The 18,508-nt window shown below is 42.5% G+C and overlaps 46 non-coding genes and 5 pseudogenes across 46 annotated transcripts; all 51 read right to left on the reverse strand.

Moving 5' to 3' along the window:
• Positions 1-80: 80 nt before the first annotated feature.
• Positions 81-199, reverse strand: LOC116800721. The gene has a single exon (XR_004361583.1). It is a non-coding gene; the product is annotated as a 5S ribosomal RNA (ribosomal RNA).
• Positions 200-453: 254 nt separating this feature from the next.
• LOC116800716 lies at positions 454-572 on the reverse strand. The gene has a single exon (XR_004361578.1). It is a non-coding gene; the product is annotated as a 5S ribosomal RNA (ribosomal RNA).
• A 240-nt stretch (positions 573-812) lies between these two features.
• Positions 813-931, reverse strand: LOC116800731. Its single transcript, XR_004361593.1, has one exon. It is a non-coding gene; the product is annotated as a 5S ribosomal RNA (ribosomal RNA).
• A 240-nt stretch (positions 932-1,171) lies between these two features.
• On the reverse strand, positions 1,172-1,290 carry LOC116800719. Its single transcript, XR_004361581.1, has one exon. It is a non-coding gene; the product is annotated as a 5S ribosomal RNA (ribosomal RNA).
• A 247-nt stretch (positions 1,291-1,537) lies between these two features.
• LOC116800741 lies at positions 1,538-1,656 on the reverse strand. Its single transcript, XR_004361601.1, has one exon. It is a non-coding gene; the product is annotated as a 5S ribosomal RNA (ribosomal RNA).
• Positions 1,657-1,896: 240 nt separating this feature from the next.
• Positions 1,897-2,015, reverse strand: LOC116800742 (annotated as a pseudogene).
• Positions 2,016-2,269: 254 nt separating this feature from the next.
• On the reverse strand, positions 2,270-2,387 carry LOC116800730. Its single transcript, XR_004361592.1, has one exon. It is a non-coding gene; the product is annotated as a 5S ribosomal RNA (ribosomal RNA).
• Positions 2,388-2,627: 240 nt separating this feature from the next.
• Positions 2,628-2,746, reverse strand: LOC116800720. Its single transcript, XR_004361582.1, has one exon. It is a non-coding gene; the product is annotated as a 5S ribosomal RNA (ribosomal RNA).
• A 254-nt stretch (positions 2,747-3,000) lies between these two features.
• Positions 3,001-3,119, reverse strand: LOC116800746. Its single transcript, XR_004361602.1, has one exon. It is a non-coding gene; the product is annotated as a 5S ribosomal RNA (ribosomal RNA).
• A 240-nt stretch (positions 3,120-3,359) lies between these two features.
• LOC116800747 lies at positions 3,360-3,478 on the reverse strand. Its single transcript, XR_004361603.1, has one exon. It is a non-coding gene; the product is annotated as a 5S ribosomal RNA (ribosomal RNA).
• Positions 3,479-3,732: 254 nt separating this feature from the next.
• LOC116800748 lies at positions 3,733-3,851 on the reverse strand. The gene has a single exon (XR_004361604.1). It is a non-coding gene; the product is annotated as a 5S ribosomal RNA (ribosomal RNA).
• A 240-nt stretch (positions 3,852-4,091) lies between these two features.
• Positions 4,092-4,210, reverse strand: LOC116800752. Its single transcript, XR_004361608.1, has one exon. It is a non-coding gene; the product is annotated as a 5S ribosomal RNA (ribosomal RNA).
• A 254-nt stretch (positions 4,211-4,464) lies between these two features.
• On the reverse strand, positions 4,465-4,582 carry LOC116800732. The gene has a single exon (XR_004361594.1). It is a non-coding gene; the product is annotated as a 5S ribosomal RNA (ribosomal RNA).
• A 240-nt stretch (positions 4,583-4,822) lies between these two features.
• On the reverse strand, positions 4,823-4,941 carry LOC116800722. Its single transcript, XR_004361584.1, has one exon. It is a non-coding gene; the product is annotated as a 5S ribosomal RNA (ribosomal RNA).
• A 247-nt stretch (positions 4,942-5,188) lies between these two features.
• On the reverse strand, positions 5,189-5,307 carry LOC116800753. The gene has a single exon (XR_004361609.1). It is a non-coding gene; the product is annotated as a 5S ribosomal RNA (ribosomal RNA).
• Positions 5,308-5,547: 240 nt separating this feature from the next.
• On the reverse strand, positions 5,548-5,666 carry LOC116800754. The gene has a single exon (XR_004361610.1). It is a non-coding gene; the product is annotated as a 5S ribosomal RNA (ribosomal RNA).
• A 254-nt stretch (positions 5,667-5,920) lies between these two features.
• Positions 5,921-6,039, reverse strand: LOC116800755. Its single transcript, XR_004361611.1, has one exon. It is a non-coding gene; the product is annotated as a 5S ribosomal RNA (ribosomal RNA).
• A 240-nt stretch (positions 6,040-6,279) lies between these two features.
• LOC116800756 lies at positions 6,280-6,398 on the reverse strand. The gene has a single exon (XR_004361612.1). It is a non-coding gene; the product is annotated as a 5S ribosomal RNA (ribosomal RNA).
• A 240-nt stretch (positions 6,399-6,638) lies between these two features.
• On the reverse strand, positions 6,639-6,757 carry LOC116800757. The gene has a single exon (XR_004361613.1). It is a non-coding gene; the product is annotated as a 5S ribosomal RNA (ribosomal RNA).
• A 247-nt stretch (positions 6,758-7,004) lies between these two features.
• LOC116800743 lies at positions 7,005-7,123 on the reverse strand (annotated as a pseudogene).
• A 254-nt stretch (positions 7,124-7,377) lies between these two features.
• On the reverse strand, positions 7,378-7,496 carry LOC116800758. Its single transcript, XR_004361614.1, has one exon. It is a non-coding gene; the product is annotated as a 5S ribosomal RNA (ribosomal RNA).
• Positions 7,497-7,736: 240 nt separating this feature from the next.
• Positions 7,737-7,855, reverse strand: LOC116800723. Its single transcript, XR_004361585.1, has one exon. It is a non-coding gene; the product is annotated as a 5S ribosomal RNA (ribosomal RNA).
• A 247-nt stretch (positions 7,856-8,102) lies between these two features.
• LOC116800724 lies at positions 8,103-8,221 on the reverse strand. The gene has a single exon (XR_004361586.1). It is a non-coding gene; the product is annotated as a 5S ribosomal RNA (ribosomal RNA).
• A 240-nt stretch (positions 8,222-8,461) lies between these two features.
• On the reverse strand, positions 8,462-8,580 carry LOC116800725. The gene has a single exon (XR_004361587.1). It is a non-coding gene; the product is annotated as a 5S ribosomal RNA (ribosomal RNA).
• Positions 8,581-8,820: 240 nt separating this feature from the next.
• Positions 8,821-8,939, reverse strand: LOC116800759. The gene has a single exon (XR_004361615.1). It is a non-coding gene; the product is annotated as a 5S ribosomal RNA (ribosomal RNA).
• Positions 8,940-9,193: 254 nt separating this feature from the next.
• Positions 9,194-9,312, reverse strand: LOC116800760. The gene has a single exon (XR_004361616.1). It is a non-coding gene; the product is annotated as a 5S ribosomal RNA (ribosomal RNA).
• Positions 9,313-9,552: 240 nt separating this feature from the next.
• Positions 9,553-9,671, reverse strand: LOC116800761. Its single transcript, XR_004361617.1, has one exon. It is a non-coding gene; the product is annotated as a 5S ribosomal RNA (ribosomal RNA).
• Positions 9,672-9,918: 247 nt separating this feature from the next.
• Positions 9,919-10,037, reverse strand: LOC116800762. Its single transcript, XR_004361618.1, has one exon. It is a non-coding gene; the product is annotated as a 5S ribosomal RNA (ribosomal RNA).
• Positions 10,038-10,284: 247 nt separating this feature from the next.
• Positions 10,285-10,403, reverse strand: LOC116800726. Its single transcript, XR_004361588.1, has one exon. It is a non-coding gene; the product is annotated as a 5S ribosomal RNA (ribosomal RNA).
• Positions 10,404-10,643: 240 nt separating this feature from the next.
• LOC116800727 lies at positions 10,644-10,762 on the reverse strand. Its single transcript, XR_004361589.1, has one exon. It is a non-coding gene; the product is annotated as a 5S ribosomal RNA (ribosomal RNA).
• Positions 10,763-11,002: 240 nt separating this feature from the next.
• On the reverse strand, positions 11,003-11,121 carry LOC116800763. The gene has a single exon (XR_004361619.1). It is a non-coding gene; the product is annotated as a 5S ribosomal RNA (ribosomal RNA).
• A 254-nt stretch (positions 11,122-11,375) lies between these two features.
• Positions 11,376-11,494, reverse strand: LOC116800764. The gene has a single exon (XR_004361620.1). It is a non-coding gene; the product is annotated as a 5S ribosomal RNA (ribosomal RNA).
• A 240-nt stretch (positions 11,495-11,734) lies between these two features.
• On the reverse strand, positions 11,735-11,853 carry LOC116800766. The gene has a single exon (XR_004361622.1). It is a non-coding gene; the product is annotated as a 5S ribosomal RNA (ribosomal RNA).
• Positions 11,854-12,093: 240 nt separating this feature from the next.
• On the reverse strand, positions 12,094-12,212 carry LOC116800767. Its single transcript, XR_004361623.1, has one exon. It is a non-coding gene; the product is annotated as a 5S ribosomal RNA (ribosomal RNA).
• Positions 12,213-12,452: 240 nt separating this feature from the next.
• On the reverse strand, positions 12,453-12,571 carry LOC116800744 (annotated as a pseudogene).
• A 254-nt stretch (positions 12,572-12,825) lies between these two features.
• On the reverse strand, positions 12,826-12,944 carry LOC6621868. The gene has a single exon (XR_048858.1). It is a non-coding gene; the product is annotated as a 5S ribosomal RNA (ribosomal RNA).
• A 247-nt stretch (positions 12,945-13,191) lies between these two features.
• On the reverse strand, positions 13,192-13,310 carry LOC6621869. Its single transcript, XR_048857.2, has one exon. It is a non-coding gene; the product is annotated as a 5S ribosomal RNA (ribosomal RNA).
• Positions 13,311-13,564: 254 nt separating this feature from the next.
• Positions 13,565-13,683, reverse strand: LOC6609997. The gene has a single exon (XR_048452.2). It is a non-coding gene; the product is annotated as a 5S ribosomal RNA (ribosomal RNA).
• A 247-nt stretch (positions 13,684-13,930) lies between these two features.
• On the reverse strand, positions 13,931-14,049 carry LOC6609998. The gene has a single exon (XR_048453.1). It is a non-coding gene; the product is annotated as a 5S ribosomal RNA (ribosomal RNA).
• Positions 14,050-14,303: 254 nt separating this feature from the next.
• LOC116800768 lies at positions 14,304-14,422 on the reverse strand. Its single transcript, XR_004361624.1, has one exon. It is a non-coding gene; the product is annotated as a 5S ribosomal RNA (ribosomal RNA).
• Positions 14,423-14,676: 254 nt separating this feature from the next.
• LOC6610000 lies at positions 14,677-14,795 on the reverse strand. Its single transcript, XR_048455.1, has one exon. It is a non-coding gene; the product is annotated as a 5S ribosomal RNA (ribosomal RNA).
• A 240-nt stretch (positions 14,796-15,035) lies between these two features.
• LOC6610001 lies at positions 15,036-15,154 on the reverse strand. Its single transcript, XR_048456.2, has one exon. It is a non-coding gene; the product is annotated as a 5S ribosomal RNA (ribosomal RNA).
• Positions 15,155-15,402: 248 nt separating this feature from the next.
• On the reverse strand, positions 15,403-15,521 carry LOC6610002 (annotated as a pseudogene).
• A 247-nt stretch (positions 15,522-15,768) lies between these two features.
• Positions 15,769-15,887, reverse strand: LOC116800714. The gene has a single exon (XR_004361576.1). It is a non-coding gene; the product is annotated as a 5S ribosomal RNA (ribosomal RNA).
• Positions 15,888-16,141: 254 nt separating this feature from the next.
• On the reverse strand, positions 16,142-16,260 carry LOC116800769. The gene has a single exon (XR_004361625.1). It is a non-coding gene; the product is annotated as a 5S ribosomal RNA (ribosomal RNA).
• Positions 16,261-16,514: 254 nt separating this feature from the next.
• LOC116800734 lies at positions 16,515-16,634 on the reverse strand. The gene has a single exon (XR_004361596.1). It is a non-coding gene; the product is annotated as a 5S ribosomal RNA (ribosomal RNA).
• A 247-nt stretch (positions 16,635-16,881) lies between these two features.
• Positions 16,882-17,000, reverse strand: LOC116800770. The gene has a single exon (XR_004361626.1). It is a non-coding gene; the product is annotated as a 5S ribosomal RNA (ribosomal RNA).
• A 247-nt stretch (positions 17,001-17,247) lies between these two features.
• On the reverse strand, positions 17,248-17,366 carry LOC6609999. Its single transcript, XR_048454.2, has one exon. It is a non-coding gene; the product is annotated as a 5S ribosomal RNA (ribosomal RNA).
• Positions 17,367-17,620: 254 nt separating this feature from the next.
• Positions 17,621-17,739, reverse strand: LOC6609995. Its single transcript, XR_048450.2, has one exon. It is a non-coding gene; the product is annotated as a 5S ribosomal RNA (ribosomal RNA).
• A 248-nt stretch (positions 17,740-17,987) lies between these two features.
• Positions 17,988-18,106, reverse strand: LOC6609996 (annotated as a pseudogene).
• A 240-nt stretch (positions 18,107-18,346) lies between these two features.
• On the reverse strand, positions 18,347-18,465 carry LOC116800771. Its single transcript, XR_004361627.1, has one exon. It is a non-coding gene; the product is annotated as a 5S ribosomal RNA (ribosomal RNA).
• Positions 18,466-18,508: the final 43 nt, after the last annotated feature.

Here is an 18,508-nt window from a genome sequence, read left to right on the forward strand (position 1 = left end):
GATTTGTAGCCAATAGCCAATAATGCTAGAATAAAAACTAAGAAGGCAGCAGGCAGCAGGCAGCAAAAAGTTGTGGACGAGGCCAACAACACGCGGTGTTCCCAAGCGGTCCCCCATCTAAGTACTAACCGCGCCCGACGCTGCTTAATTTCGGTGATCGGACGAGAACCGATGTATTCAGCGTGGTATGGTCGTTGGCGAAAGTCGCTGGGCTAAACAGTGTCCTTATACTCTGATATTCAGTTATGCCCATAGACTGAAATAGACTGTTTTTGTACCATTGGGTTTTAGATATCGTAATAAAGATATAAAAGATTAATGAGTGGAAGACAAAATTTGAAATTAGGTGAACAAAGTTTTCATTCTGATTTGTAGCCAATAGCCAATAATGCTAGAATAAAAACTAAGAAGGCAGCAGGCAGCAGGCAGCAGGCAGCAAAAAGTTGTGGACGAGGCCAACAACACGCGGTGTTCCCAAGCGGTCCCTCATCTAAGTACTAACCGCGCCCGACGCTGCTTAATTTCGGTGATCGGATGAGAACCGATGTATTCAGCGTGGTATGGTCGTTGGCGAAAGTCGCTGGGCTAAACAGTGTCCTTATACTCTGATATTCAGTTATGCCCATAGACTGAAATAGACTGTTTTTGTACCATTGGGTTTTAGATATCGTAATAAAGATATAAAAGATTAATGAGTGGAAGACAAAATTTGAAATTAGGTGAACAAAGTTTTCATTCTGATTTGTAGCCAATAGCCAATAATGCTAGAATAAAAACTAAGAAGGCAGCAGGCAGCAAAAAGTTGTGGACGAGGCCAACAACACGCGGTGTTCCCAAGCGGTCCCCCATCTAAGTACTAACCGCGCCCGACGCTGCTTAATTTCGGTGATCGGACGAGAACCGATGTATTCAGCGTGGTATGGTCGTTGGCGAAAGTGGCTGGGCTAAACAGTGTCCTTATACTCTGATATTCAGTTATGCCCATAGACTGAAATAGACTGTTTTTGTACCATTGGGTTTTAGATATCGTAATAAAGATATAAAAGATTAATGAGTGGAAGACAAAATTTGAAATTAGGTGAACAAAGTTTTCTTTCTGATTTGTAGCCAATAGCCAATAATGCTAGAATAAAAACTAAGAAGGCAGCAGGCAGCAAAAAGTTGTGGACGAGGCCAACAACACGCGGTGTTCCCAAGCGGTCCCTCATCTAAGTACTAACCGCGCCCGACGCTGCTTAATTTCGGTGATCGGACGAGAACCGATGTATTCAGCGTGGTATGGTCGTTGGCGAAAGTCGCTGGGCTAAACAGTGTCCTTATACTCTGATATTCAGTTATGCCCATAGACTGAAATAGACTGTTTTTGTACCATTGGGTTTTAGATATCGTAATAAAGATATAAAAGATTAATGAGTGGAAGACAAAATTTGAAATTAGGTGAACAAAGTTTTCATTCTGATTTGTAGCCAATAGCCAATAATGCTAGAATAAAAACTAAGAAGGCAGCAGGCAGCAGGCAGCAAAAAGTTGTGGACGAGGCCAACAACACGCGGTGTTCCCAAGCGGTCCCCCATCTAAGTACTAACCGCGCCCGACGCTGCTTAATTTCGGTGATCGGACGAGAACCGATGTATTCAGCGTGGTATGGTCGTTGGCGAAAGTCGCTGGGCTAAACAGTGTCCTTATACTCTGATATTCAGTTATGCCCATAGACTGAAATAGACTGTTTTTGTACCATTGGGTTTTAGATATCGTAATAAAGATATAAAAGATTAATGAGTGGAAGACAAAATTTGAAATTAGGTGAACAAAGTTTTCTTTCTGATTTGTAGCCAATAGCCAATAATGCTAGAATAAAAACTAAGAAGGCAGCAGGCAGCAAAAAGTTGTGGACGAGGCCAACAACACGCGGTGTTCCCAAGCGGTCCCTCATCTAAGTACTAACCGCGCCCGACGGTGCTTAATTTCGGTGATCGGACGAGAACCGATGTATTCAGCGTGGTATGGTCGTTGGCGAAAGTCGCTGGGCTAAACAGTGTCCTTATACTCTGATATTCAGTTATGCCCATAGACTGAAATAGACTGTTTTTGTACCATTGGGTTTTAGATATCGTAATAAAGATATAAAAGATTAATGAGTGGAAGACAAAATTTGAAATTAGGTGAACAAAGTTTTCATTCTGATTTGTAGCCAATAGCCAATAATGCTAGAATAAAAACTAAGAAGGCAGCAGGCAGCAGGCAGCAGGCAGCAAAAAGTTGTGGACGAGGCCAACAACACGCGGTGTTCCCAAGCGGTCCCCATCTAAGTACTAACCGCGCCCGACGCTGCTTAATTTCGGTGATCGGACGAGAACCGATGTATTCAGCGTGGTATGGTCGTTGGCGAAAGTCGCTGGGCTAAACAGTGTCCTTATACTCTGATATTCAGTTATGCCCATAGACTGAAATAGACTGTTTTTGTACCATTGGGTTTTAGATATCGTAATAAAGATATAAAAGATTAATGAGTGGAAGACAAAATTTGAAATTAGGTGAACAAAGTTTTCATTCTGATTTGTAGCCAATAGCCAATAATGCTAGAATAAAAACTAAGAAGGCAGCAGGCAGCAAAAAGTTGCGGACGAGGCCAACAACACGCGGTGTTCCCAAGCGGTCCCTCATCTAAGTACTAACCGCGCCCGACGCTGCTTAATTTCGGTGATCGGACGAGAACCGATGTATTCAGCGTGGTATGGTCGTTGGCGAAAGTCGCTGGGCTAAACAGTGTCCTTATACTCTGATATTCAGTTATGCCCATAGACTGAAATAGACTGTTTTTGTACCATTGGGTTTTAGATATCGTAATAAAGATATAAAAGATTAATGAGTGGAAGACAAAATTTGAAATTAGGTGAACAAAGTTTTCATTCTGATTTGTAGCCAATAGCCAATAATGCTAGAATAAAAACTAAGAAGGCAGCAGGCAGCAGGCAGCAGGCAGCAAAAAGTTGTGGACGAGGCCAACAACACGCGGTGTTCCCAAGCGGTCCCCCATCTAAGTACTAACCGCGCCCGACGCTGCTTAATTTCGGTGATCGGACGAGAACCGATGTATTCAGCGTGGTATGGTCGTTGGCGAAAGTCGCTGGGCTAAACAGTGTCCTTATACTCTGATATTCAGTTATGCCCATAGACTGAAATAGACTGTTTTTGTACCATTGGGTTTTAGATATCGTAATAAAGATATAAAAGATTAATGAGTGGAAGACAAAATTTGAAATTAGGTGAACAAAGTTTTCTTTCTGATTTGTAGCCAATAGCCAATAATGCTAGAATAAAAACTAAGAAGGCAGCAGGCAGCAAAAAGTTGTGGACGAGGCCAACAACACGCGGTGTTCCCAAGCGGTCCCCCATCTAAGTACTAACCGCGCCCGACGCTGCTTAATTTCGGTGATCGGACGAGAACCGATGTATTCAGCGTGGTATGGTCGTTGGCGAAAGTCGCTGGGCTAAACAGTGTCCTTATACTCTGATATTCAGTTATGCCCATAGACTGAAATAGACTGTTTTTGTACCATTGGGTTTTAGATATCGTAATAAAGATATAAAAGATTAATGAGTGGAAGACAAAATTTGAAATTAGGTGAACAAAGTTTTCATTCTGATTTGTAGCCAATAGCCAATAATGCTAGAATAAAAACTAAGAAGGCAGCAGGCAGCAGGCAGCAGGCAGCAAAAAGTTGTGGACGAGGCCAACAACACGCGGTGTTCCCAAGCGGTCCCCCATCTAAGTACTAACCGCGCCCGACGCTGCTTAATTTCGGTGATCGGACGAGAACCGATGTATTCAGCGTGGTATGGTCGTTGGCGAAAGTCGCTGGGCTAAACAGTGTCCTTATACTCTGATATTCAGTTATGCCCATAGACTGAAATAGACTGTTTTTGTACCATTGGGTTTTAGATATCGTAATAAAGATATAAAAGATTAATGAGTGGAAGACAAAATTTGAAATTAGGTGAACAAAGTTTTCATTCTGATTTGTAGCCAATAGCCAATAATGCTAGAATAAAAACTAAGAAGGCAGCAGGCAGCAAAAAGTTGTGGACGAGGCCAACAACACGCGGTGTTCCCAAGCGGTCCCCCATCTAAGTACTAACCGCGCCCGACGCTGCTTAATTTCGGTGATCGGACGAGAACCGATGTATTCAGCGTGGTATGGTCGTTGGCGAAAGTCGCTGGGCTAAACAGTGTCCTTATACTCTGATATTCAGTTATGCCCATAGACTGAAATAGACTGTTTTTGTACCATTGGGTTTTAGATATCGTAATAAAGATATAAAAGATTAATGAGTGGAAGACAAAATTTGAAATTAGGTGAACAAAGTTTTCATTCTGATTTGTAGCCAATAGCCAATAATGCTAGAATAAAAACTAAGAAGGCAGCAGGCAGCAGGCAGCAGGCAGCAAAAAGTTGTGGACGAGGCCAACAACACGCGGTGTTCCCAAGCGGTCCCCATCTAAGTACTAACCGCGCCCGACGCTGCTTAATTTCGGTGATCGGACGAGAACCGATGTATTCAGCGTGGTATGGTCGTTGGCGAAAGTCGCTGGGCTAAACAGTGTCCTTATACTCTGATATTCAGTTATGCCCATAGACTGAAATAGACTGTTTTTGTACCATTGGGTTTTAGATATCGTAATAAAGATATAAAAGATTAATGAGTGGAAGACAAAATTTGAAATTAGGTGAACAAAGTTTTCATTCTGATTTGTAGCCAATAGCCAATAATGCTAGAATAAAAACTAAGAAGGCAGCAGGCAGCAAAAAGTTGCGGACGAGGCCAACAACACGCGGTGTTCCCAAGCGGTCCCTCATCTAAGTACTAACCGCGCCCGACGCTGCTTAATTTCGGTGATCGGACGAGAACCGATGTATTCAGCGTGGTATGGTCGTTGGCGAAAGTCGCTGGGCTAAACAGTGTCCTTATACTCTGATATTCAGTTATGCCCATAGACTGAAATAGACTGTTTTTGTACCATTGGGTTTTAGATATCGTAATAAAGATATAAAAGATTAATGAGTGGAAGACAAAATTTGAAATTAGGTGAACAAAGTTTTCATTCTGATTTGTAGCCAATAGCCAATAATGCTAGAATAAAAACTAAGAAGGCAGCAGGCAGCAGGCAGCAAAAAGTTGTGGACGAGGCCAACAACACGCGGTGTTCCCAAGCGGTCCCCCATCTAAGTACTAACCGCGCCCGACGCTGCTTAATTTCGGTGATCGGACGAGAACCGATGTATTCAGCGTGGTATGGTCGTTGGCGAAAGTCGCTGGGCTAAACAGTGTCCTTATACTCTGATATTCAGTTATGCCCATAGACTGAAATAGACTGTTTTTGTACCATTGGGTTTTAGATATCGTAATAAAGATATAAAAGATTAATGAGTGGAAGACAAAATTTGAAATTAGGTGAACAAAGTTTTCTTTCTGATTTGTAGCCAATAGCCAATAATGCTAGAATAAAAACTAAGAAGGCAGCAGGCAGCAAAAAGTTGTGGACGAGGCCAACAACACGCGGTGTTCCCAAGCGGTCCCCCATCTAAGTACTAACCGCGCCCGACGCTGCTTAATTTCGGTGATCGGACGAGAACCGATGTATTCAGCGTGGTATGGTCGTTGGCGAAAGTCGCTGGGCTAAACAGTGTCCTTATACTCTGATATTCAGTTATGCCCATAGACTGAAATAGACTGTTTTTGTACCATTGGGTTTTAGATATCGTAATAAAGATATAAAAGATTAATGAGTGGAAGACAAAATTTGAAATTAGGTGAACAAAGTTTTCATTCTGATTTGTAGCCAATAGCCAATAATGCTAGAATAAAAACTAAGAAGGCAGCAGGCAGCAGGCAGCAGGCAGCAAAAAGTTGTGGACGAGGCCAACAACACGCGGTGTTCCCAAGCGGTCCCCCATCTAAGTACTAACCGCGCCCGACGCTGCTTAATTTCGGTGATCGGACGAGAACCGATGTATTCAGCGTGGTATGGTCGTTGGCGAAAGTCGCTGGGCTAAACAGTGTCCTTATACTCTGATATTCAGTTATGCCCATAGACTGAAATAGACTGTTTTTGTACCATTGGGTTTTAGATATCGTAATAAAGATATAAAAGATTAATGAGTGGAAGACAAAATTTGAAATTAAGTGAACAAAGTTTTCATTCTGATTTGTAGCCAATAGCCAATAATGCTAGAATAAAAACTAAGAAGGCAGCAGGCAGCAAAAAGTTGTGGACGAGGCCAACAACACGCGGTGTTCCCAAGCGGTCCCCCATCTAAGTACTAACCGCGCCCGACGCTGCTTAATTTCGGTGATCGGACGAGAACCGATGTATTCAGCGTGGTATGGTCGTTGGCGAAAGTCGCTGGGCTAAACAGTGTCCTTATACTCTGATATTCAGTTATGCCCATAGACTGAAATAGACTGTTTTTGTACCATTGGGTTTTAGATATCGTAATAAAGATATAAAAGATTAATGAGTGGAAGACAAAATTTGAAATTAGGTGAACAAAGTTTTCATTCTGATTTGTAGCCAATAGCCAATAATGCTAGAATAAAAACTAAGAAGGCAGCAGGCAGCAAAAAGTTGTGGACGAGGCCAACAACACGCGGTGTTCCCAAGCGGTCCCCCATCTAAGTACTAACCGCGCCCGACGCTGCTTAATTTCGGTGATCGGACGAGAACCGATGTATTCAGCGTGGTATGGTCGTTGGCGAAAGTCGCTGGGCTAAACAGTGTCCTTATACTCTGATATTCAGTTATGCCCATAGACTGAAATAGACTGTTTTTGTACCATTGGGTTTTAGATATCGTAATAAAGATATAAAAGATTAATGAGTGGAAGACAAAATTTGAAATTAGGTGAACAAAGTTTTCTTTCTGATTTGTAGCCAATAGCCAATAATGCTAGAATAAAAACTAAGAAGGCAGCAGGCAGCAGGCAGCAAAAAGTTGTGGACGAGGCCAACAACACGCGGTGTTCCCAAGCGGTCCCTCATCTAAGTACTAACCGCGCCCGACGGTGCTTAATTTCGGTGATCGGACGAGAACCGATGTATTCAGCGTGGTATGGTCGTTGGCGAAAGTCGCTGGGCTAAACAGTGTCCTTATACTCTGATATTCAGTTATGCCCATAGACTGAAATAGACTGTTTTTGTACCATTGGGTTTTAGATATCGTAATAAAGATATAAAAGATTAATGAGTGGAAGACAAAATTTGAAATTAGGTGAACAAAGTTTTCATTCTGATTTGTAGCCAATAGCCAATAATGCTAGAATAAAAACTAAGAAGGCAGCAGGCAGCAGGCAGCAGGCAGCAAAAAGTTGTGGACGAGGCCAACAACACGCGGTGTTCCCAAGCGGTCCCCCATCTAAGTACTAACCGCGCCCGACGCTGCTTAATTTCGGTGATCGGACGAGAACCGATGTATTCAGCGTGGTATGGTCGTTGGCGAAAGTCGCTGGGCTAAACAGTGTCCTTATACTCTGATATTCAGTTATGCCCATAGACTGAAATAGACTGTTTTTGTACCATTGGGTTTTAGATATCGTAATAAAGATATAAAAGATTAATGAGTGGAAGACAAAATTTGAAATTAGGTGAACAAAGTTTTCATTCTGATTTGTAGCCAATAGCCAATAATGCTAGAATAAAAACTAAGAAGGCAGCAGGCAGCAAAAAGTTGCGGACGAGGCCAACAACACGCGGTGTTCCCAAGCGGTCCCTCATCTAAGTACTAACCGCGCCCGACGCTGCTTAATTTCGGTGATCGGACGAGAACCGATGTATTCAGCGTGGTATGGTCGTTGGCGAAAGTCGCTGGGCTAAACAGTGTCCTTATACTCTGATATTCAGTTATGCCCATAGACTGAAATAGACTGTTTTTGTACCATTGGGTTTTAGATATCGTAATAAAGATATAAAAGATTAATGAGTGGAAGACAAAATTTGAAATTAGGTGAACAAAGTTTTCATTCTGATTTGTAGCCAATAGCCAATAATGCTAGAATAAAAACTAAGAAGGCAGCAGGCAGCAGGCAGCAAAAAGTTGTGGACGAGGCCAACAACACGCGGTGTTCCCAAGCGGTCCCTCATCTAAGTACTAACCGCGCCCGACGCTGCTTAATTTCGGTGATCGGACGAGAACCGATGTATTCAGCGTGGTATGGTCGTTGGCGAAAGTCGCTGGGCTAAACAGTGTCCTTATACTCTGATATTCAGTTATGCCCATAGACTGAAATAGACTGTTTTTGTACCATTGGGTTTTAGATATCGTAATAAAGATATAAAAGATTAATGAGTGGAAGACAAAATTTGAAATTAGGTGAACAAAGTTTTCATTCTGATTTGTAGCCAATAGCCAATAATGCTAGAATAAAAACTAAGAAGGCAGCAGGCAGCAAAAAGTTGCGGACGAGGCCAACAACACGCGGTGTTCCCAAGCGGTCCCTCATCTAAGTACTAACCGCGCCCGACGCTGCTTAATTTCGGTGATCGGACGAGAACCGATGTATTCAGCGTGGTATGGTCGTTGGCGAAAGTCGCTGGGCTAAACAGTGTCCTTATACTCTGATATTCAGTTATGCCCATAGACTGAAATAGACTGTTTTTGTACCATTGGGTTTTAGATATCGTAATAAAGATATAAAAGATTAATGAGTGGAAGACAAAATTTGAAATTAGGTGAACAAAGTTTTCTTTCTGATTTGTAGCCAATAGCCAATAATGCTAGAATAAAAACTAAGAAGGCAGCAGGCAGCAAAAAGTTGTGGACGAGGCCAACAACACGCGGTGTTCCCAAGCGGTCCCCCATCTAAGTACTAACCGCGCCCGACGCTGCTTAATTTCGGTGATCGGACGAGAACCGATGTATTCAGCGTGGTATGGTCGTTGGCGAAAGTCGCTGGGCTAAACAGTGTCCTTATACTCTGATATTCAGTTATGCCCATAGACTGAAATAGACTGTTTTTGTACCATTGGGTTTTAGATATCGTAATAAAGATATAAAAGATTAATGAGTGGAAGACAAAATTTGAAATTAGGTGAACAAAGTTTTCATTCTGATTTGTAGCCAATAGCCAATAATGCTAGAATAAAAACTAAGAAGGCAGCAGGCAGCAGGCAGCAGGCAGCAAAAAGTTGTGGACGAGGCCAACAACACGCGGTGTTCCCAAGCGGTCCCCCATCTAAGTACTAACCGCGCCCGACGCTGCTTAATTTCGGTGATCGGACGAGAACCGATGTATTCAGCGTGGTATGGTCGTTGGCGAAAGTCGCTGGGCTAAACAGTGTCCTTATACTCTGATATTCAGTTATGCCCATAGACTGAAATAGACTGTTTTTGTACCATTGGGTTTTAGATATCGTAATAAAGATATAAAAGATTAATGAGTGGAAGACAAAATTTGAAATTAAGTGAACAAAGTTTTCATTCTGATTTGTAGCCAATAGCCAATAATGCTAGAATAAAAACTAAGAAGGCAGCAGGCAGCAAAAAGTTGTGGACGAGGCCAACAACACGCGGTGTTCCCAAGCGGTCCCCCATCTAAGTACTAACCGCGCCCGACGCTGCTTAATTTCGGTGATCGGACGAGAACCGATGTATTCAGCGTGGTATGGTCGTTGGCGAAAGTCGCTGGGCTAAACAGTGTCCTTATACTCTGATATTCAGTTATGCCCATAGACTGAAATAGACTGTTTTTGTACCATTGGGTTTTAGATATCGTAATAAAGATATAAAAGATTAATGAGTGGAAGACAAAATTTGAAATTAGGTGAACAAAGTTTTCATTCTGATTTGTAGCCAATAGCCAATAATGCTAGAATAAAAACTAAGAAGGCAGCAGGCAGCAGGCAGCAAAAAGTTGTGGACGAGGCCAACAACACGCGGTGTTCCCAAGCGGTCCCCCATCTAAGTACTAACCGCGCCCGACGCTGCTTAATTTCGGTGATCGGACGAGAACCGATGTATTCAGCGTGGTATGGTCGTTGGCGAAAGTCGCTGGGCTAAACAGTGTCCTTATACTCTGATATTCAGTTATGCCCATAGACTGAAATAGACTGTTTTTGTACCATTGGGTTTTAGATATCGTAATAAAGATATAAAAGATTAATGAGTGGAAGACAAAATTTGAAATTAGGTGAACAAAGTTTTCATTCTGATTTGTAGCCAATAGCCAATAATGCTAGAATAAAAACTAAGAAGGCAGCAGGCAGCAGGCAGCAAAAAGTTGTGGACGAGGCCAACAACACGCGGTGTTCCCAAGCGGTCCCTCATCTAAGTACTAACCGCGCCCGACGCTGCTTAATTTCGGTGATCGGACGAGAACCGATGTATTCAGCGTGGTATGGTCGTTGGCGAAAGTCGCTGGGCTAAACAGTGTCCTTATACTCTGATATTCAGTTATGCCCATAGACTGAAATAGACTGTTTTTGTACCATTGGGTTTTAGATATCGTAATAAAGATATAAAAGATTAATGAGTGGAAGACAAAATTTGAAATTAGGTGAACAAAGTTTTCATTCTGATTTGTAGCCAATAGCCAATAATGCTAGAATAAAAACTAAGAAGGCAGCAGGCAGCAAAAAGTTGCGGACGAGGCCAACAACACGCGGTGTTCCCAAGCGGTCCCTCATCTAAGTACTAACCGCGCCCGACGCTGCTTAATTTCGGTGATCGGACGAGAACCGATGTATTCAGCGTGGTATGGTCGTTGGCGAAAGTCGCTGGGCTAAACAGTGTCCTTATACTCTGATATTCAGTTATGCCCATAGACTGAAATAGACTGTTTTTGTACCATTGGGTTTTAGATATCGTAATAAAGATATAAAAGATTAATGAGTGGAAGACAAAATTTGAAATTAGGTGAACAAAGTTTTCTTTCTGATTTGTAGCCAATAGCCAATAATGCTAGAATAAAAACTAAGAAGGCAGCAGGCAGCAAAAAGTTGTGGACGAGGCCAACAACACGCGGTGTTCCCAAGCGGTCCCCCATCTAAGTACTAACCGCGCCCGACGCTGCTTAATTTCGGTGATCGGACGAGAACCGATGTATTCAGCGTGGTATGGTCGTTGGCGAAAGTCGCTGGGCTAAACAGTGTCCTTATACTCTGATATTCAGTTATGCCCATAGACTGAAATAGACTGTTTTTGTACCATTGGGTTTTAGATATCGTAATAAAGATATAAAAGATTAATGAGTGGAAGACAAAATTTGAAATTAGGTGAACAAAGTTTTCATTCTGATTTGTAGCCAATAGCCAATAATGCTAGAATAAAAACTAAGAAGGCAGCAGGCAGCAGGCAGCAGGCAGCAAAAAGTTGTGGACGAGGCCAACAACACGCGGTGTTCCCAAGCGGTCCCCCATCTAAGTACTAACCGCGCCCGACGCTGCTTAATTTCGGTGATCGGACGAGAACCGATGTATTCAGCGTGGTATGGTCGTTGGCGAAAGTCGCTGGGCTAAACAGTGTCCTTATACTCTGATATTCAGTTATGCCCATAGACTGAAATAGACTGTTTTTGTACCATTGGGTTTTAGATATCGTAATAAAGATATAAAAGATTAATGAGTGGAAGACAAAATTTGAAATTAAGTGAACAAAGTTTTCATTCTGATTTGTAGCCAATAGCCAATAATGCTAGAATAAAAACTAAGAAGGCAGCAGGCAGCAAAAAGTTGTGGACGAGGCCAACAACACGCGGTGTTCCCAAGCGGTCCCCCATCTAAGTACTAACCGCGCCCGACGCTGCTTAATTTCGGTGATCGGACGAGAACCGATGTATTCAGCGTGGTATGGTCGTTGGCGAAAGTCGCTGGGCTAAACAGTGTCCTTATACTCTGATATTCAGTTATGCCCATAGACTGAAATAGACTGTTTTTGTACCATTGGGTTTTAGATATCGTAATAAAGATATAAAAGATTAATGAGTGGAAGACAAAATTTGAAATTAGGTGAACAAAGTTTTCATTCTGATTTGTAGCCAATAGCCAATAATGCTAGAATAAAAACTAAGAAGGCAGCAGGCAGCAAAAAGTTGTGGACGAGGCCAACAACACGCGGTGTTCCCAAGCGGTCCCCCATCTAAGTACTAACCGCGCCCGACGCTGCTTAATTTCGGTGATCGGACGAGAACCGATGTATTCAGCGTGGTATGGTCGTTGGCGAAAGTCGCTGGGCTAAACAGTGTCCTTATACTCTGATATTCAGTTATGCCCATAGACTGAAATAGACTGTTTTTGTACCATTGGGTTTTAGATATCGTAATAAAGATATAAAAGATTAATGAGTGGAAGACAAAATTTGAAATTAGGTGAACAAAGTTTTCTTTCTGATTTGTAGCCAATAGCCAATAATGCTAGAATAAAAACTAAGAAGGCAGCAGGCAGCAAAAAGTTGTGGACGAGGCCAACAACACGCGGTGTTCCCAAGCGGTCCCTCATCTAAGTACTAACCGCGCCCGACGGTGCTTAATTTCGGTGATCGGACGAGAACCGATGTATTCAGCGTGGTATGGTCGTTGGCGAAAGTCGCTGGGCTAAACAGTGTCCTTATACTCTGATATTCAGTTATGCCCATAGACTGAAATAGACTGTTTTTGTACCATTGGGTTTTAGATATCGTAATAAAGATATAAAAGATTAATGAGTGGAAGACAAAATTTGAAATTAGGTGAACAAAGTTTTCATTCTGATTTGTAGCCAATAGCCAATAATGCTAGAATAAAAACTAAGAAGGCAGCAGGCAGCAGGCAGCAGGCAGCAAAAAGTTGTGGACGAGGCCAACAACACGCGGTGTTCCCAAGCGGTCCCCCATCTAAGTACTAACCGCGCCCGACGCTGCTTAATTTCGGTGATCGGACGAGAACCGATGTATTCAGCGTGGTATGGTCGTTGGCGAAAGTCGCTGGGCTAAACAGTGTCCTTATACTCTGATATTCAGTTATGCCCATAGACTGAAATAGACTGTTTTTGTACCATTGGGTTTTAGATATCGTAATAAAGATATAAAAGATTAATGAGTGGAAGACAAAATTTGAAATTAGGTGAACAAAGTTTTCATTCTGATTTGTAGCCAATAGCCAATAATGCTAGAATAAAAACTAAGAAGGCAGCAGGCAGCAGGCAGCAAAAAGTTGTGGACGAGGCCAACAACACGCGGTGTTCCCAAGCGGTCCCCCATCTAAGTACTAACCGCGCCCGACGGTGCTTAATTTCGGTGATCGGACGAGAACCGATGTATTCAGCGTGGTATGGTCGTTGGCGAAAGTCGCTGGGCTAAACAGTGTCCTTATACTCTGATATTCAGTTATGCCCATAGACTGAAATAGACTGTTTTTGTACCATTGGGTTTTAGATATCGTAATAAAGATATAAAAGATTAATGAGTGGAAGACAAAATTTGAAATTAGGTGAACAAAGTTTTCATTCTGATTTGTAGCCAATAGCCAATAATGCTAGAATAAAAACTAAGAAGGCAGCAGGCAGCAGGCAGCAGGCAGCAAAAAGTTGTGGACGAGGCCAACAACACGCGGTGTTCCCAAGCGGTCCCTCATCTAAGTACTAACCGCGCCCGACGCTGCTTAATTTCGGTGATCGGATGAGAACCGATGTATTCAGCGTGGTATGGTCGTTGGCGAAAGTCGCTGGGCTAAACAGTGTCCTTATACTCTGATATTCAGTTATGCCCATAGACTGAAATAGACTGTTTTTGTACCATTGGGTTTTAGATATCGTAATAAAGATATAAAAGATTAATGAGTGGAAGACAAAATTTGAAATTAGGTGAACAAAGTTTTCATTCTGATTTGTAGCCAATAGCCAATAATGCTAGAATAAAAACTAAGAAGGCAGCAGGCAGCAGGCAGCAAAAAGTTGTGGACGAGGCCAACAACACGCGGTGTTCCCAAGCGGTCCCCCATCTAAGTACTAACCGCGCCCGACGCTGCTTAATTTCGGTGATCGGACGAGAACCGATGTATTCAGCGTGGTATGGTCGTTGGCGAAAGTCGCTGGGCTAAACAGTGTCCTTATACTCTGATATTCAGTTATGCCCATAGACTGAAATAGACTGTTTTTGTACCATTGGGTTTTAGATATCGTAATAAAGATATAAAAGATTAATGAGTGGAAGACAAAATTTGAAATTAGGTGAACAAAGTTTTCATTCTGATTTGTAGCCAATAGCCAATAATGCTAGAATAAAAACTAAGAAGGCAGCAGGCAGCAGGCAGCAGGCAGCAAAAAGTTGTGGACGAGGCCAACAACACGCGGTGTTCCCAAGCGGTCCCCCATCTAAGTACTAACCGCGCCCGACGCTGCTTAATTTCGGTGATCGGACGAGAACCGATGTATTCAGCGTGGTATGGTCGTTGGCGAAAGTCGCTGGGCTAAACAGTGTCCTTATACTCTGATATTCAGTTATGCCCATAGACTGAAATAGACTGTTTTTGTACCATTGGGTTTTAGATATCGTAATAAAGATATAAAAGATTAATGAGTGGAAGACAAAATTTGAAATTAGGTGAACAAAGTTTTCATTCTGATTTGTAGCCAATAGCCAATAATGCTAGAATAAAAACTAAGAAGGCAGCAGGCAGCAGGCAGCAGGCAGCAAAAAGTTGTGGACGAGGCCAACAACACGCGGTGTTCCCAAGCGGTCCCCCATCTAAGTACTAACCGCGCCCGACGCTGCTTAATTTCGGTGATCGGACGAGAACCGATGTATTCAGCGTGGTATGGTCGTTGGCGAAAGTCGCTGGGCTAAACAGTGTCCTTATACTCTGATATTCAGTTATGCCCATAGACTGAAATAGACTGTTTTTGTACCATTGGGTTTTAGATATCGTAATAAAGATATAAAAGATTAATGAGTGGAAGACAAAATTTGAAATTAGGTGAACAAAGTTTTCTTTCTGATTTGTAGCCAATAGCCAATAATGCTAGAATAAAAACTAAGAAGGCAGCAGGCAGCAAAAAGTTGTGGACGAGGCCAACAACACGCGGTGTTCCCAAGCGGTCCCCCATCTAAGTACTAACCGCGCCCGACGCTGCTTAATTTCGGTGATCGGACGAGAACCGATGTATTCAGCGTGGTATGGTCGTTGGCGAAAGTCGCTGGGCTAAACAGTGTCCTTATACTCTGATATTCAGTTATGCCCATAGACTGAAATAGACTGTTTTTGTACCATTGGGTTTTAGATATCGTAATAAAGATATAAAAGATTAATGAGTGGAAGACAAAATTTGAAATTAGGTGAACAAAGTTTTCATTCTGATTTGTAGCCAATAGCCAATAATGCTGGAATAAAAACTAAGAAGGCAGCAGGCAGCAGGCAGCAAAAAGTTGTGGACGAGGCCAAACAACACGCGGTGTTCCCAAGCGGTCCCTCATCTAAGTACTAACCGCGCCCGACGCTGCTTAATTTCGGTGATCGGACGAGAACCGATGTATTCAGCGTGGTATGGTCGTTGGCGAAAGTCGCTGGGCTAAACAGTGTCCTTATACTCTGATATTCAGTTATGCCCATAGACTAAAATAGACTGTTTTTGTACCATTGTGTTTTAGATATCGTAATAAAGATATAAAAGATTAATGAGTGGAAGACAAAATTTGAAATTAGGTGAACAAAGTTTTCTTTCTGATTTGTAGCCAATAGCCAATAATGCTAGAATAAAAACTAAGAAGGCAGCAGGCAGCAGGCAGCAAAAAGTTGTGGACGAGGCCAACAACACGCGGTGTTCCCAAGCGGTCCACCATCTAAGTACTAACCGCGCCCGACGCTGCTTAATTTCGGTGATCGGACGAGAACCGATGTATTCAGCGTGGTATGGTCGTTGGCGAAAGTCGCTGGGCTAAACAGTGTCCTTATACTCTGATATTCAGTTATGCCCATAGACTGAAATAGACTGTTTTTGTACCATTGGGTTTTAGATATCGTAATAAAGATATAAAAGATTAATGAGTGGAAGACAAAATTTGAAATTAGGTGAACAAAGTTTTCATTCTGATTTGTAGCCAATAGCCAATAATGCTAGAATAAAAACTAAGAAGGCAGCAGGCAGCAGGCAGCAGGCAGCAAAAAGTTGTGGACGAGGCCAACAACACGCGGTGTTCCCAAGCGGTCCCCCATCTAAGTACTAACCGCGCCCGACGCTGCTTAATTTCGGTGATCGGACGAGAACCGATGTATTCAGCGTGGTATGGTCGTTGGCGAAAGTTGCTGGGCTAAACAGTGTCCTTATACTCTGATATTCAGTTATGCCCATAGACTGAAATAGACTGTTTTTGTACCATTGGGTTTTAGATATCGTAATAAAGATATAAAAGATTAATGAGTGGAAGACAAAATTTGAAATTAGGTGAACAAAGTTTTCATTCTGATTTGTAGCCAATAGCCAATAATGCTAGAATAAAAACTAAGAAGGCAGCAGGCAGCAGGCAGCAGGCAGCAAAAAGTTGTGGACGAGGCCAACAACACGCGGTGTTCCCAAGCGGTCCCCCCATCTAAGTACTAACCGCGCCCGACGCTGCTTAATTTCGGTGATCGGACGAGAACCGATGTATTCAGCGTGGTATGGTCGTTGGCGAAAGTCGCTGGTCTAAACAGTGTCCTTATACTCTGATATTCAGTTATGCCCATAGACTGAAATAGACTGTTTTTGTACCATTGGGTTTTAGATATCGTAATAAAGATATAAAAGATTAATGAGTGGAAGACAAAATTTGAAATTAGGTGAACAAAGTTTTCTTTCTGATTTGTAGCCAATAGCCAATAATGCTAGAATAAAAACTAAGAAGGCAGCAGGCAGCAGGCAGCAAAAAGTTGTGGACGAGGCCAACAACACGCGGTGTTCCCAAGCGGTCCCCCATCTAAGTACTAACCGCGCCCGACGCTGCTTAATTTCGGTGATCGGACGAGAACCGATGTATTCAGCGTGGTATGGTCGTTGGCGAAAGTCGCTGGGCTAAACAGTGTCCTTATACTCTGATATTCAGTTATGCCCATAGACTAAAATAGACTGTTTTTGTACCATTGTGTTTTAGATATCGTAATAAAGATATAAAAGATTAATGAGTGGAAGACAAAATTTGAAATTAGGTGAACAAAGTTTTCTTTCTGATTTGTAGCCAATAGCCAATAATGCTAGAATAAAAACTAAGAAGGCAGCAGGCAGCAGGCAGCAAAAAGTTGTGGACGAGGCCAACAACACGCGGTGTTCCCAAGCGGTCCACCATCTAAGTACTAACCGCGCCCGACGCTGCTTAATTTCGGTGATCGGACGAGAACCGATGTATTCAGCGTGGTATGGTCGTTGGCGAAAGTCGCTGGGCTAAACAGTGTCCTTATACTCTGATATTCAGTTATGCCCATAGACTGAAATAGACTGTTTTTGTACCATTGGGTTTTAGATATCGTAATAAAGATATAAAAGATTAATGAGTGGAAGACAAAATTTGAAATTAGGTGAACAAAGTTTTCATTCTGATTTGTAGCCAATAGCCAATAATGCTAGAATAAAAACTAAGAAGGCAGCAGGCAGCAGGCAGCAGGCAGCAAAAAGTTGTGGACGAGGCCAACAACACGCGGTGTTCCCAAGCGGTCCCTCATCTAAGTACTAACCGCGCCCGACGCTGCTTAATTTCGGTGATCGGACGAGAACCGATGTATTCAGCGTGGTATGGTCGTTGGCGAAAGTCGCTGGGCTAAACAGTGTCCTTATACTCTGATATTCAGTTATGCCCATAGACTGAAATAGACTGTTTTTGTACCATTGGGTTTTAGATATCGTAATAAAGATATAAAAGATTAATAAGTGGAAGACAAAATTTGAAATTAGGTGAACAAAGTTTTCATTCTGATTTGTAGCCAATAGCCAATAATGCTGGAATAAAAACTAAGAAGGCAGCAGGCAGCAGGCAGCAAAAAGTTGTGGACGAGGCCAAACAACACGCGGTGTTCCCAAGCGGTCCCTCATCTAAGTACTAACCGCGCCCGACGCTGCTTAATTTCGGTGATCGGACGAGAACCGATGTATTCAGCGTGGTATGATCGTTGGCGAAAGTCGCTGGGCTAAACAGTGTCCTTATACTCTGATATTCAGTTATGCCCATAGACTGAAATAGACTGTTTTTGTACCATTGGGTTTTAGATATCGTAATAAAGATATAAAAGATTAATGAGTGGAAGGCAAAATTTGAAATTAGGTGAACAAAGTTTTCATTCTGATTTGTAGCCAATAGCCAATAATGCTAGAATAAAAACTAAGAAGGCAGCAGGCAGCAAAAAGTTGTGGACGAGGCCAACAACACGCGGTGTTCCCAAGCGGTCCCCCATCTAAGTACTAACCGCGCCCGACGCTGCTTAATTTCGGTGATCGGACGAGAACCGATGTATTCAGCGTGGTATGGTCGTTGGCGAAAGTCGCTGGGCTAAACAGTGTCCTTATACTCTGATATTCA

The sequence above is a fragment of the Drosophila sechellia genome, chromosome 2R (genome assembly GCF_004382195.2).
Source record: "Drosophila sechellia strain sech25 chromosome 2R, ASM438219v1, whole genome shotgun sequence".
Taxonomy (NCBI): domain Eukaryota; kingdom Metazoa; phylum Arthropoda; class Insecta; order Diptera; family Drosophilidae; genus Drosophila; species Drosophila sechellia.